The following is a 13,734-nucleotide window of genomic DNA, read 5'->3' as shown; positions in this document are numbered from 1 at the left end:
TTCAATGCTTCTTCTTCTTCCTCTCTAATCAAGCCTTCATCCATGGAGGTTTTGCAGCTCTCTTCAACTTGACAGTTTGACTATATGAACATTAAATATGCATTCCTCGTTCCATTTGGAGCAGTTCCATTCTAACACTCAAATAATTATTAAGAATACTCTATTACTTCCGAGAGATTTTCTATATTTTCTACCAAATTACAAATCAGTAATGAACAAAAAGAATTCCTACCAAACAATATACTTGATGTAACTATAGCAACACAAAACAAACCTTAATCCATACTCATTTAAATTACTTGCGGATCTTGTGCTTCACTTAGAGTTTGTATTTTGCTAGATCTTGCGCAAGTGAAGAGTAGAGAGGATGGTGTACACAAACATACTCATACCTTTTTAAGGTAGACATACTATTTTCGCTTTAACCTCGACATAATATATAATTATAAACTGTGAAAAAAATGAAAAGAAGTGGAATTATTATCTTAAAAAAAGAAAAGACTACCAAACATAGAAGCACACGGGAGAATCATAATACAGACAAAAGGAACAAAAAAAATGCTTAAGCTCAAACAACTCATCTAGACCAACACCACAATGAGGTTGTGAAATGAGATTAGGGTGAATAACATCAAAAGGAGAAGGAGATGTATAACTACTTACAATCCAAATACATTTGTTGCTCATTAGAAGTCATAAAACCTGCAAAAATCAAAAAAAATATCATCGATATAGCAAATGAAATAAATATTTTCAATCGTAAAAAAAAATACAACTGAACTGACACAAATACCTTATACTTCAAAAATTGCCTCTTAATTTTTTTAATTTCTATTGTAAAAGATGATACACTTGTTAGATGGAAAAGAAAGTAGCACATGTTCCATAGACAGTACATGTGTTAGATGGAAAGGGCATGCAAAAATTTACTGTTAAAATTAATTCATAAACTTTTGAGAGTCCAACTTTCAATACAATCATTATAACTATCTGTAAAATTATAGAGTGCAACGTTCGTCCCACACCTTATCATCATATATATATATATATATAAAAGAGAACCCTAGGCCCACCTACATGGCGTCACCATAAACAAGAATTCTCTTTTAGTTTATTTATTTTCAAATTTAGTCTTCCCCGTTCACGAAAAGTTGTGACTTTTTTATTGAAAAATTGTAAATTTTATGAAAAGTTGTAACTTTTATGAAGAGTTGCGACTTTCACGAAAAGTTGTGATCTTTTTGAAAAGTTGTGACTTTTTCAGAGAGTTATGACTTTTCCAGTAAGGCATAATTATAATTTGTTCACACTGTCATTTGTTGACTATAAATAGCGGGGTTTCCTCTCATTTGAAAATAACGAAAATTCTGAACTTCTTTTCCTTCTTCTGCACATTTAAATTAAATATTTGATTCAAAACTTCTTCTTCTTCTTCTTCTTCTTCTTCTTTTTCTGCAAGGTAAATATTTGTGTACTTTGCTCCTTTTGAGTGGATCACTAACAAGGAGAAACTCTGCATTCAGTGGGCTCGAGTTTTCCTTTTGTTTCATTCTAGTGTCTCAAATCCTGGTATGTTTTTTGACAATCATTAATTTGTGCTTATGATATTAATTGTTTCTTTTACTACATATCTTAAACTTTGTTGTTTATGTTTTTCTGTAAAGTTATTGTTATAAGTATATTTGTTAGTATAAACTATATGTAAATCTAACTATTCAGATTAACAAATAACTTTTTACAGAATACGTTTATTTACAATATTCTCCAAAGAAATCTTTACTTCTCCAAGAAATCAAGACTAAAGATTTATCTGATATTTTTGTTGTCATAATAATGTTAATATTAATAGGAGTAAAAAAATAGAAAGTCAAATGATAGAATTAAAATTAGCAATTAATTATAATTATATGATACACAATGATGACTATTCTCTCACACCAAAGTACATTTTTTGAACTTTTTTCCCATTACCCCTTACTTCTCTTTCATACATTTAAAGGAATCTTAATGTTTTATTTGTGCACAACTTTAATTTCCAAAATACTATCATAATTATATTACATATCAAATATTTATTTTGGAAGATCACATTTTTATTTTCAAACACATAATGACTACATATTACCTATTGGTATATCATATGATTATGGAACTTTTGCTCTTTATAAACACATTAGTTATACATATATTTTTTTAAAAAAATATTTAATATTTTCAAAGTAACACATACTGTTATACTAACGAAAACAGTGTTATGATTTTTAATTTTGCCTTTTCTTTTAATTTAATACTCTTAAAAATAGATTTATATAAAAATCTATGACATCAAAATACAAGAAAAGTATTATTCTAATAAATTTTAAAGAAGAATATTCTAACCGCGCGAAGCTCGACCCATTTACTAGTTCACTTATAAAATAGAGAAAATATGAGCAATGTATGCTATGTTTTAATTTTTTGAAAAGCTTATATTTTTCTAATGGGATATTTCACATTGTCTTAATTATTTATTTATTTTTAAAAGATACTTATATGTATTGCGTGCAATATAAATTCGGATATATATATATGTATATATATATACACACACAACTATATATTACTTTTACTAAGGAGACTTTGAGGGCGCATAATTTGAAGCAATTATTTAAGATTAAATGAATGTAAGATATTCAATTAGTTGCATCTAGAACATTGTTTCATAATGGACGCATCTTCCTTATGTTATTTTTCATAAGATATTTATTTATTTTTCTAGCTTTATATTATTTCCTAACAATTTTGTCATGATTTGGCAGGAAGCATAATCCACATGCAGCAATGAGAGACATAATGCAATGTGGAACTTTATATAAGCAATGAACTTGGGTATTTGTTGAAAAAGTTCAACTTTTCAACAAAGGTCAAAGGTCTACCTCGAACTCTGCTCGACTCTACTCTGAAATACTCACCTACATCATAATAACTAGTAATATCATAGTTCAACACTGGGCAAACCTTGTCTTATTTGTTGGTCGGAATAAAATTGACTAATATGTCAGCTTCTTTATCCAAAAACTCTTACATTGTCTTTACTCAAAGAGGGACAAGCTATTGACACTCAATTTTGATCCTTTCATAAAATTACATTTTTTTAGCTTCAAAGTTAATAAATTATTTTACCATTGTTTCCTATTATCATCATTATTATTACGACTTGGTGGTATCATCATCATCACCACCACCATCAACATCACTATCATCACCATCACCATCAATCACCATCACCAGCACCAGCACCAGCACCATAACCATCTTCATCACCATCACCATCACCATCACCATCACTATAATCATCATCATCACCACCACCACCACCATCATCAGCAGCAGCAGCAACAACATCACCATCATCATCATCATCATCATCATCACCATCACCATCACCATAACCATAATCATCATCATCATACCATCACCATCACCATCATCATCATCATCATACCATCACCATCATCATCATCATCATCATCATCGTCACCATTACAATCACCATCACATTCACCATCACCATCACCATCACTATCACCATCACCATTATCATCACCTCACCATCATCATCATCATCATCAATTTCAATTATCGTATCTTATTTTAAGTTTCTTACTTTTTAAACGGTGATAAGTCAATATTTTGTATCTATATTTATGCTAAATTACTAGAGAGAAATTATAATATAATTTCTACGTACAAATTATATATTACTTTAGTTATAATATTAGATATCTATCTTTTCTTCACAAATTTGAAGCCCAAATTGTCAATTTAATCAGCTCACAATTGGCCCATTATCTATCCAAAATAACTAGGCCAAATATTCAAAAGTAACTTGGTCCAATCTTGCCCAATTACCCATTCTCTTCCTTCTGTCCTAGAGAAAAAGAATAGGGTTCAAGAGTTTTTAGCATTGCAGCCTGTCTCCTTTCTTTCCTTTCATATTCATAAAAATAACAAGTTTTATGTCAACCATGGACAGAGGTGAGCTACTCCTTTTTCGTGCTAGTCAATCACGTGAATTTTGCAAAATCTGTCCTAAAAGCTTCAAACGTTTGAATTGGAAGAAAATTTCAAAATTTGAAATTTTATTTTCCGCTCAAGAACTGTGATTCTCCCTTTAAGTACGTGTATTTACAGTCCATTTGAACAAGATTTTTAGCCATTGTTTTGCCCTAAAGGTTTTGAAGCGGCCTCATTCCTTTCTTAAACTCTTTTATTTATCCTTCTATTGTTATTATTGGATTTGATCTTTCTAATCTTATCGTTCGAGTTTGAGAATAGACCTGCGATTGAAGAACTTGAGTTCACTGCCCAACACTAGGTAAGTTATTATCTTTTCCTTGGTGTTTTAAATTTTAATGTTTTATATTCATGTTTTGATACCTGTTATGAAGTATGAATATATTTCTAGCTTTCTTTCATTTCGACTTCTGGATATGGTGAGCATACATATGCAGTACGTCTGTACTGATTTTGTTTCTCACTCATCGTTTGTTAACACTAGTCTTACTATTGATAATTCTTTTCTTTAATCATTTGAACACATATTTATTTTATCTATATCTTGTTCTTCTATATTAGAAATCACATATTTTTTGTGTGATGTACATAAATGTTATTGTTTATTATTTTGTATGGTGATGAGATTCATTTCCAGTCATTTCTTTTGAGATTTTAGTAAAAAATTTATGCCTAGGAGTCATTACATGTGTTCACCATGTTAAAAAAAGTCATTATCAAGTTCCTATTAATGTAAATTATTATCTATGTCTATTATGTACATCATCCTTCTGATTTTCGACTTATATAGGTGAACTAGCATATTTCCCCTCTAAAATGTTTAGACGTCTTGGTATTAGGAAGTAGTTTTGCTTGGTTATGATACCCATCTATGAATAGTCATCCCTTACACTGTTTCAGTTTTGTTTTGTGATTAGAATACTACGGGTGCTCTATGAGAATAAGTTCACTTTAGCTATTATAGAAATAATGTTAAAAGATGCATTTATGTTTTGTTTGAGAATTGAAACTATTTTCCTTCATATTCTTGAAAGCATGAATTAAAGAATTATTACATTTTAGTTCATATGCATCATTTTTATTGTTTGCCCCCAAGTTGATGATCATTTGGCCACACTATATTCTGTATGAAGAGACTGTTGAAAGGATATATGGTATTGGTTTTGTTTTAGTTAAAATCATGTTGTAGATCATGTACTTTGGGAGAATGTTTTTCCCTAGTCATCTAATTAGTATAATTATATGTATAAGTTTCCTTCTAAATTATTTTACTGATGGTTGTGTAAAAAGCTGGCAGGATCATGGTTTAAAAGTAATGTTCTTTGTAGTTTAAATCTATGGAACTTGAGAGTTAATATTGTGTTCAAAGACATGTATGGTAGCTTGGTTGTTCTGAATTTGGGTTATTAAAGTTACCAATGGGATGACAAGTATCTTGATATGCTTTGCACGTTTCCGTGTTTTAGATAGCATATCCGTTATAAGATTTTACTTGGATCAAGATTTGATTTGTTCAATATCGTTTAAGTCAATTTGTTTTAGAAATCTCTTTACTCTTTCTTTCCTTGCATGAACTTTGAGAGCGAAAATGGACTCTTTGAAAGACTCTTAGTTTCGTACATTCTATTGCCACTGCTAGATTTGGAAGTGCGCATCGACTCTTCGACTTTGTGTCTCCCACCTCTCAATAGCTCATGCAAATAGGCATGAAAAAAATAGCAAAGAATTCTGAAATTTATACCTTTTTAGTTTAACATTTCTGTTATATTTGTTTTTAGTGATGCTTATGAATATGTCTTATGAGACACTTTTCTTGCACTTTGATTGTTATTCTTGGGATTAATCTTTAGTCAACCATAAAGTAATTATCTTTAGTTTTCATTTGGTAAGCTTTTAAAGCATTTTATTTGCATCAGTTGAACCAATTAAATTATTTTTATAGAAAAAAGTTCTGTTAAAACTTGGCAGTATCTTTCACAAAAAAAATATAGTAAAATGCTTTGGTCTAAACTATTTTTTCCTAATACATTTTCAAAAGGAAACATCTCATGAATTCGTGAGAAAAGGTCACTTTTTATTACATTTTAGCCATGAATAAGGATCAATAGAATAGGTTTACACAAACTATCTTTTCTTAGGTCTTAGCCATTCTAATCTAAATGCAAAAGAGTTTTTAAGGTTAAAATGTTATCCAATTTGGTTACTCTTTTATTTAACCTTTTAGCACCCATTTTAGTTTTTAAACTAATTAACCTATGTTTGGCCGGTTAACTATTTTGTAAACGGATCTTAAAGGATGTCTTACACCTTCCATTAGGGTTAAATTAGAATTCTTACTTAGAATCTCATGAAGTTAAGTAGACCTTAATTTAGAGGTTATTTTAGCACTACTTTAGTTAATTTTTTAGGTGTCGTGATAAACCGCTAAAAATAATTAGGTGGTGACTCCTTAAGTTGATTAATTTAGGAATTACCAATATGTTGTAGACCTATTTGATGCGAGCTAAATGGGTATAACCATTATTCATCAATCTTTTAGCATTTTCCTACGGTATGAACTGAAATTTCATCATTCCTAGTTAGGATAAATATCATGTATAACTAGCAAACTAGCTAAGATTGCAATGACAAAAAATAGTCGTTGTGATGGAGTTTTCATCTCTGGTACTCCTTTGTATGTTTTTGCTTGTTATTCTTCAACATTTGATAAACCTCCTTATTGCATTCAGAATTTTTAGATTTTGAAAAATATGCTACACCTTTAAAAGGAACACTTAATTTCTTTGATTTCTCAAATTTGAGTCCTTAAATAGGAATTTCTTTTGGAATGACCTGTTCTAATGTATTTATAATTGTATGATATTTTTTTAAGGCTAGTTATACTCCATTTTGTCAAAATAAGTATTACTTTTATATTCATTTATAACACCGTCCTATACATGGAAGGGAGGAGTTATGACAATATCACAATGCTCCACGCCTTGTTGTTGTTATAGATCCTTGCATATATGATCCACATTACTTTGATATTAGCTGTCATATTTTTCTTGTTAATTACTTCTTTGTTTGTTCAAATCGATAGTCTGTCGAAAACAACTTTTCTATCTTATAGAGGTAGTGGTAAGACTGGTGTGTACTCTACTCTCTCATGACCCCACTTTATGGAATTTCATTGGATTTGCTATTATTGTACTTGTATCCTTTTGAATGTACAACAAGAAGACTAGTTAAGTTCGTAATTACAAAAATAAGTCGTTGTTCATGGAGTTTTCATCCGTGGTACCCCTTTGTATGTTTTTGCTTGTTATTCTTAAACATTTGATAAACTTCCTTATTGTGTCTATTTGAGCTAGGAGTTCAAGCTATTTTCCTTTGCATTAGGAATGTTTAGATTTTGAGAAATACGCTACTCCATTAAAAGGAACATTTAGTTTCTTTGATTTCTCAAAAATTTAAGTTCTTAAATAGGAATTTCTTTAGGAATGAGCCTTTATAATGTATTTATAATTGTATAATATTTTTTTACGGCTAGTTATACTCCATTTTGTCAAAATATGCATCACTTTCATATTCATTTATAACACCGTCCTATACATGGAAGGTAGGAGCTATGCCAATATCATAACGCTCCACACCTTGTTGTTGTTACAGATCCTTGCATATATGATAGTTATTAGCTGTCATATTTTTCTTTTAACTACTAATTGATTCTTGAGCCGATAGAGTTTCAAAAACAACTCTATCTCGGAGAGGTAGTGGTAACAACAGCGTGTACTCTACCCTCTATAGACCCCATTTTGTGAAATTTCATTGGATTTGTTATTATTGTTGTAGTATGTAGGTCCATATACATGAAACACACAAAGCATCGATAAAAGACGCTCTTATTTAGTTTGGAACATCTCCAATTAAGGTTAATGCATCTTGTTGAATATGTCATTCTTTCAATACCTTATGTTTTAATTTTATAAACATAATTCTCCTAAAAACAATTGCAGATGAGTTTGAGAGGTTGGAGTAGAGTTTTATCTATTAAAACCAATTTGGAAAATATTCATTTGTTTCTATACCCTGAAATGAATTTTACTTCTTTAATTAATCATTCCTTCTTTTTTGCGCAGCTTGTTTGTTCTTTAACAAATCTTGATTTAACATAAAGTGGTAGTATTGATCATATCAGGTAATTATCTCTCTTAATGGGATGTTTCCTGTTTTCATATCATTTTGATGGCTGACATTTTTCTTACATCTCATTTTTTTATGAATTCCGTATAAAAATCATATTTATTGAGTCTAAACTTAGAAGAGGTTTAGAGTTCAATTCTATTTAACTACAAATTATTAAACTTGATTACCCAAAATAAAAGAAAGTTGACATTGATGGCGTGATTGAAGGATTCTTCTTTATGAATGTTGTTTTTGGATAATGGAAAGCTTACCGAGTATTTAGGCCAACAGACAACAAAGTATGGCTTTTAAAAATTTAAATTCCACAACATCAATGGTGTTTACTAATGGTCGATTAAGTGGTTGAGAACCCTGAGGTCTCAAGTTTCTAACTCAGCTGAGTTAAAATATACTAGGTGTTTCTTTCAGTCTGTCCCAACCTTATTACACAGAGTTACCGGATACTTGATGTTGGTGAGGTGGAAAAACTAATGCATTTTCACCACTTCTAAGTCGTAATTTTTCAAAAAATAATCATTGTCATTCTATGACAGCATGATATGGGGGACAATTTTGAGAAATTGGTGACATAAATGGGTTGGTACTTATACAGTGTAACAAAGAGGTGAAGACAGAGTCAAGGAGTACTACTCTGCATACTTAGAAAAAACAGGTCCTACATTAGCAAAATGCTGCTCTAATTCATGTTCGAGAATTTTTTTTATCAATATATAGCATTAGAAAGTACACATTGAGGTAAGACAAATAGATGAACTAATTGCTATTTTGGGTAGTTATAGATTATAATTGATCGTCCACATAACCGATTGTTATTTAAATTTTAGTAATCCTAGGTAGTCTTTTACTTGTACATAAAATGTGAATCTTAACTAAGAATGATGAAGTTGCAAGTCATACCCCAGAAAATTGCAAAAAGTTTCAGCAACAAACTAGAATCTTATGTAAGTCTTACAAGTCTTGGAGGTTCAAATTGGAAGGTAAAAATGATTGCAATTGACGATACATTATTCCTCAAAAATTGGTGGAAAGAATTTGTGGACGCGCATTCCCTTGAGGAAAACGACTTACTAGTGTTCAAGTACATTGGATCCTCAAGGTTTGATGTTTTCGTATTCGATAGTCAAAGCTCGTGCTAGAAAAAAGTTCATTTTACATTTTAAAAAATGTGAACACGCTGATTTTGCAAGTGGAATCATGACAAAAAGGCCTATAGGAGAAAGCAACGATACAACTAATGGTGTGTCTGAGGCTTGAATTGTCGAAGAAAGTGGCAATTTAAATTCTTTGTTCTAAATTTTTAATTGCTTGAGCAAACCAAGCCTTAGAAAAACCATTTGTTTATTGTTGCTTATTGCTAGATGCTTCTTTGCCTGCTTCCACTAGAAACCAAGCCTTAGAAAAACCATTTGTTTATTGTGGAATTTCATAGGATTTGTTATTGTGTTTGTATATAGATATGAATATAACACATCTAGAGCATCGATAAAGCTGCTCTTATTTATTTTGTATTAGATTTAATAAAGTTTAATATTGTTGAATATGTCATTTTTCGTAACGTACCTTGTGTTTTATTTAATGAAGATAGATCTTAAAACAACAATTCTAGAAGTGTTTGAGAGGTTAGAATTTATATCTTAAAACCAATTTGAAATTAGAGTTGAGTGTAATCTCTCAAAACAAATTTGGAAAATATGAAATTGGTTGTCCAACTAATTCTTCTTTATAGTTCATTTGTTTTAATACCCTGAAATGAATTTTATTTCTTTCATCAATCATTCCTTCTTTTTTGTGCCACTTATTTGTCCTTAACAATTCTTGATGTAACTGAAAGTGACAGTCTTGATCATGAGGTAATTTTCTCTTTCAATGAATATTTTCTTTTCCATATCAGTGTGCTTGTTGGGATCTTATGTTTCCTTTTGTCATGAATTCCATATTTAATTCATATTTATTGAGTCTTAACTTAGAAGAGGTTTAGGGTTCTATTCTACTTAACTACAAATTTTTAAATTTGATTACCCAAAAAAAAAATTGACATTGATGGTGTGATTGAAGGTTTCTTCATTTTTAATGTACAAAAAGAGGACTAGCTAAAATAATATTACAAAAATAGTCGTCGTTATGGAGTTTTGAACTGTAGTACCCCTTTGTATGTTTTTGGTTGTTATTCTTTAACATTTGATAAAGCTCCTTATTGTGCCTATGTGAGAATATGAGTTTAATCTATTTTCCTTCGCATTAAGAATATTTAGATTTCAAGAAATATGCTACTCCATTAAAAGGAGAACTTAACTTCTTTGATTTCTCAAATTTGAGCTCTTAAATAGGAATTGCTTTTGGAATGAGTTGTTATACGGTATTATAATTGTATGATGTTTTTTTACGGCTAGTTATACTCCATATTGTCAAAATATGTATCACTTTTATATTCATTTATAATACCGTTCTATACATGGAAGGGAGGAGTTATGTCAATATCAAAATGCTCCACTCCTAGTGTTGTTACAGATCCTTGCGTAAACGATCTCCATTGCTATGCTATTAGCTGCCATATTTCTATTTTAATTACTACTTGATCTGATTTAGCCGATAGACTTTCAAAAACAACTTCTCTATATCAGAGTGGTAGTGGTAAGACAAGCATGTACTCTACCTTCTCCAGTCACCACTTTGTGAAATTTCATTGGATTTGTAGTTATTGTTGTTGTATGCAGGTCCATACATTGAGGCATACAAAGCATCGATAAAAGATTCTCCTATTTATTTTGGAACAACTCCAATAAAGGTGAATACATCTTGTTGAATATGTCATTCTTTCAATACCTTATGTTTTAATTTAATGAATATAGCTCTCCTAACAACAATTCTTGATGTGTTTTAGAGTTTAGAGTAGAGTTTTATCTATTAAAACCAATTTGGAAAATATTCATTTGTTTTTTATATCCTGAAATGAATTTTACTTCTTAATTAATCATTCCTTCTTTTTTTTTGTACAACTTGTTTGTCCTTAGAATTTCTTGATTTAACTGGTAGTTTTGATCATATCAGGTAATTTTGTCTCTCTATGGGATATTTCCTATTTCCATATCATTATAATGGCTGTCATTGTTCTTATGTCTCCCTTTGTTATGAATTCCGTATATAAATCATATTTGTTGAGTCTGAACTTAGAAGAGGTTTAGGGTTCTGTTCTACTTAGCTCTAAATTTTAAAACATGATTACCCTAAAATAAAAGAAAGTTGACATTAATGGTGTGATTGAAGGTTTCTTCTTTATGAATATTGATTTTTAATAATGGAAAGCATGTGAGGAGTGAGTGTGAGTACTCATAAATGAGTGATGGAGTGAAGTTTCCAAAGTTAAAATATTTTTGAATAATTTTTTGGTAGTATATATTTTTGAATTTATTTTGGTAATATATATTTTTTAATTAAAATAGCTTATGTTTTTTAAATAACTTTGTCTTTAATATTTTTATTTAAAAAAGAGGTACAAATAGCTTTTAGAATGAGAAATAAGTATGTGTCATATTTTATAAATTTGAAATGATAATTTTTATATTCAGATGGCAGGTGTTTAAACTACCATTATTTATTTAAATTTTTTTTCTTTTCGGATGGCAGGGTTTTTAACTCTCGCTATTAATTTTTATTATTTGTCAGCTCTTAAACCCCCGTTATTTAATGTAATTTGTGAGGATTGCAACTAACCTTCCCTTTGAATCCCAAAATTTAGGTATTTTTTTTAGTGTAAAGTTATATATGTGCCCGCGTGAATAATACCATAGACATTGCATTATTATAAATAATAAATTTTCCACATTGACACATATATATCTTTAAAATACACTATTTAATAATGCAGAGAGCTAGGAAGAAGACCCTCCATAAGTTGGGTATCGTAACAACAAATTTCGACCAAAGTTGAAGTATTTTTCATACCCTTTTCCCTTTTTATCATTAATTTTATATATAGTAATGTAGTTCCATTTCATTTTTATCTTAACGTTTATCAAAAATGATTTTTTTCCTTAATATTTTATTAATGTAATGCTTAACTACTCTTTTATTTGAATTATAATTCTATTCTGTCTATATATTAATAAATTATATATATTCAAATATTTAAAAACAAACAATCTTAATCATTTAGTGTTCAGATCTACAGAATCATTCAGATGTGCATTCAAATTTAGACGTCTTACTCTTTATGTATACAAATGAGGTCAAAGTGTTAAATTATTATGAATGCTTATTGATTTCCTAAAAAGTACAAAATAGGATCTAAATTTGTGACTACATAATTGTTGATTGCTTAGAGTCGAATTATTTAAAATATTACATCATACAATGATAATATTATATAAAATATACGTTTTATGTCGATTTTAAATCGTCGTAATACAAATTATATAAGTCATTATCAAGTGCATTCAAATTATGATTGTTAATCGTAAACCATCGTTATATGTGAAATAAATCGCAAGGATCATTCTGTTCTTTTGTGGTGCAAAAGCCCCCACAAAAATATCGTCACAACAAGAATAATTTTGGGGAGTTGAAACACATGCTACAAATTGAATTTATAGTGGGTTTTTTTTTGTAACCTCCACACTTAAACCTCTATAAAAAGAATTATTTTGTGAAGGTTGACACAAACACCACAAATAGAATTTATACAGGAGGTCTTTTGCACCCTCCACACTAAAACTGCCATAAAATGAATTATTTTACATAGGTTAGCACAAATGCTACAAATTAAATGTATAGTAGGGGTTTGTTATGACCCCTATAAATTAACTGCCACAATTTAGCATTTCTTTTTTGTAGTGATATCGAGTATTTAGGCCAACAAACAACAAAGTGTTTAAAAGTTTAAATGCCACATCATCAAGGATGTTTACTTATTGTCAATGAAGTAGTTGAGAACAGTGAGGTCTCAAGTTTCTAACTCAGCAGAGACGGAAAATACTAGGTGAGTATTTCAATTCGTCCTAGTTTTTTTTATATAGTTACCTAATATTTATTGTTGGTCGGAGGTGGCAAAACTCATGCATTTTCACCACTTCGTGATTTTTTAAAAAATAATCATTGTCATCTTATGACAGCAAGATATGGGGGACATATTTGAGAAATTAATGATAATGAATGGCTTCGTTCTCAACAAAGAGGTGAAGACAAAGAGTCAAGGAGTACTACTCTCCATACTTAGCAAAAACAAGTCGTGCATTAGCGAAATGGTTGCTTTGAATCATATTTGAGAAATTTTTTTTCTTCAATATATGGCATTAACAAGGACACATTAATGTAAGACAACTAGATGAACTAAGTGCTCATTAAAGGTAGTTATAGATTCTAATTTCTCGTCACATAACCAATTGTTATTTGAATTTTTGTGATCCTACATACTCTTTTAGTTGTACATAAAATGTGAATCTTAACAAATTAAGAATGATGAAATTGCACATCATTCCCCAGAAAACTGCTAAA

General features: G+C 29.9%; 1 long non-coding RNA gene across 1 annotated transcript; it reads left to right on the top strand.

Annotated features, from left to right (window-relative positions):
• The first annotated feature begins 3,882 nt into the window (after nucleotides 1–3,882).
• LOC107018527 lies at nucleotides 3,883–12,225 on the top strand. Its single transcript, XR_001456643.2, has 4 exons — nucleotides 3,883–4,357; nucleotides 8,178–8,236; nucleotides 10,959–11,029; nucleotides 12,110–12,225. It is a non-coding gene; the product is annotated as an uncharacterized LOC107018527 (long non-coding RNA).
• Nucleotides 12,226–13,734: the final 1,509 nt, after the last annotated feature.

The sequence above is a fragment of the Solanum pennellii genome, chromosome 5 (assembly GCF_001406875.1).
Source record: "Solanum pennellii chromosome 5, SPENNV200".
NCBI lineage: Eukaryota > Viridiplantae > Streptophyta > Magnoliopsida > Solanales > Solanaceae > Solanum > Solanum pennellii.
The sequence above is the reverse complement of the archived record's forward strand: the minus strand, read 5'-3'. Positions and strand labels throughout refer to the sequence as shown.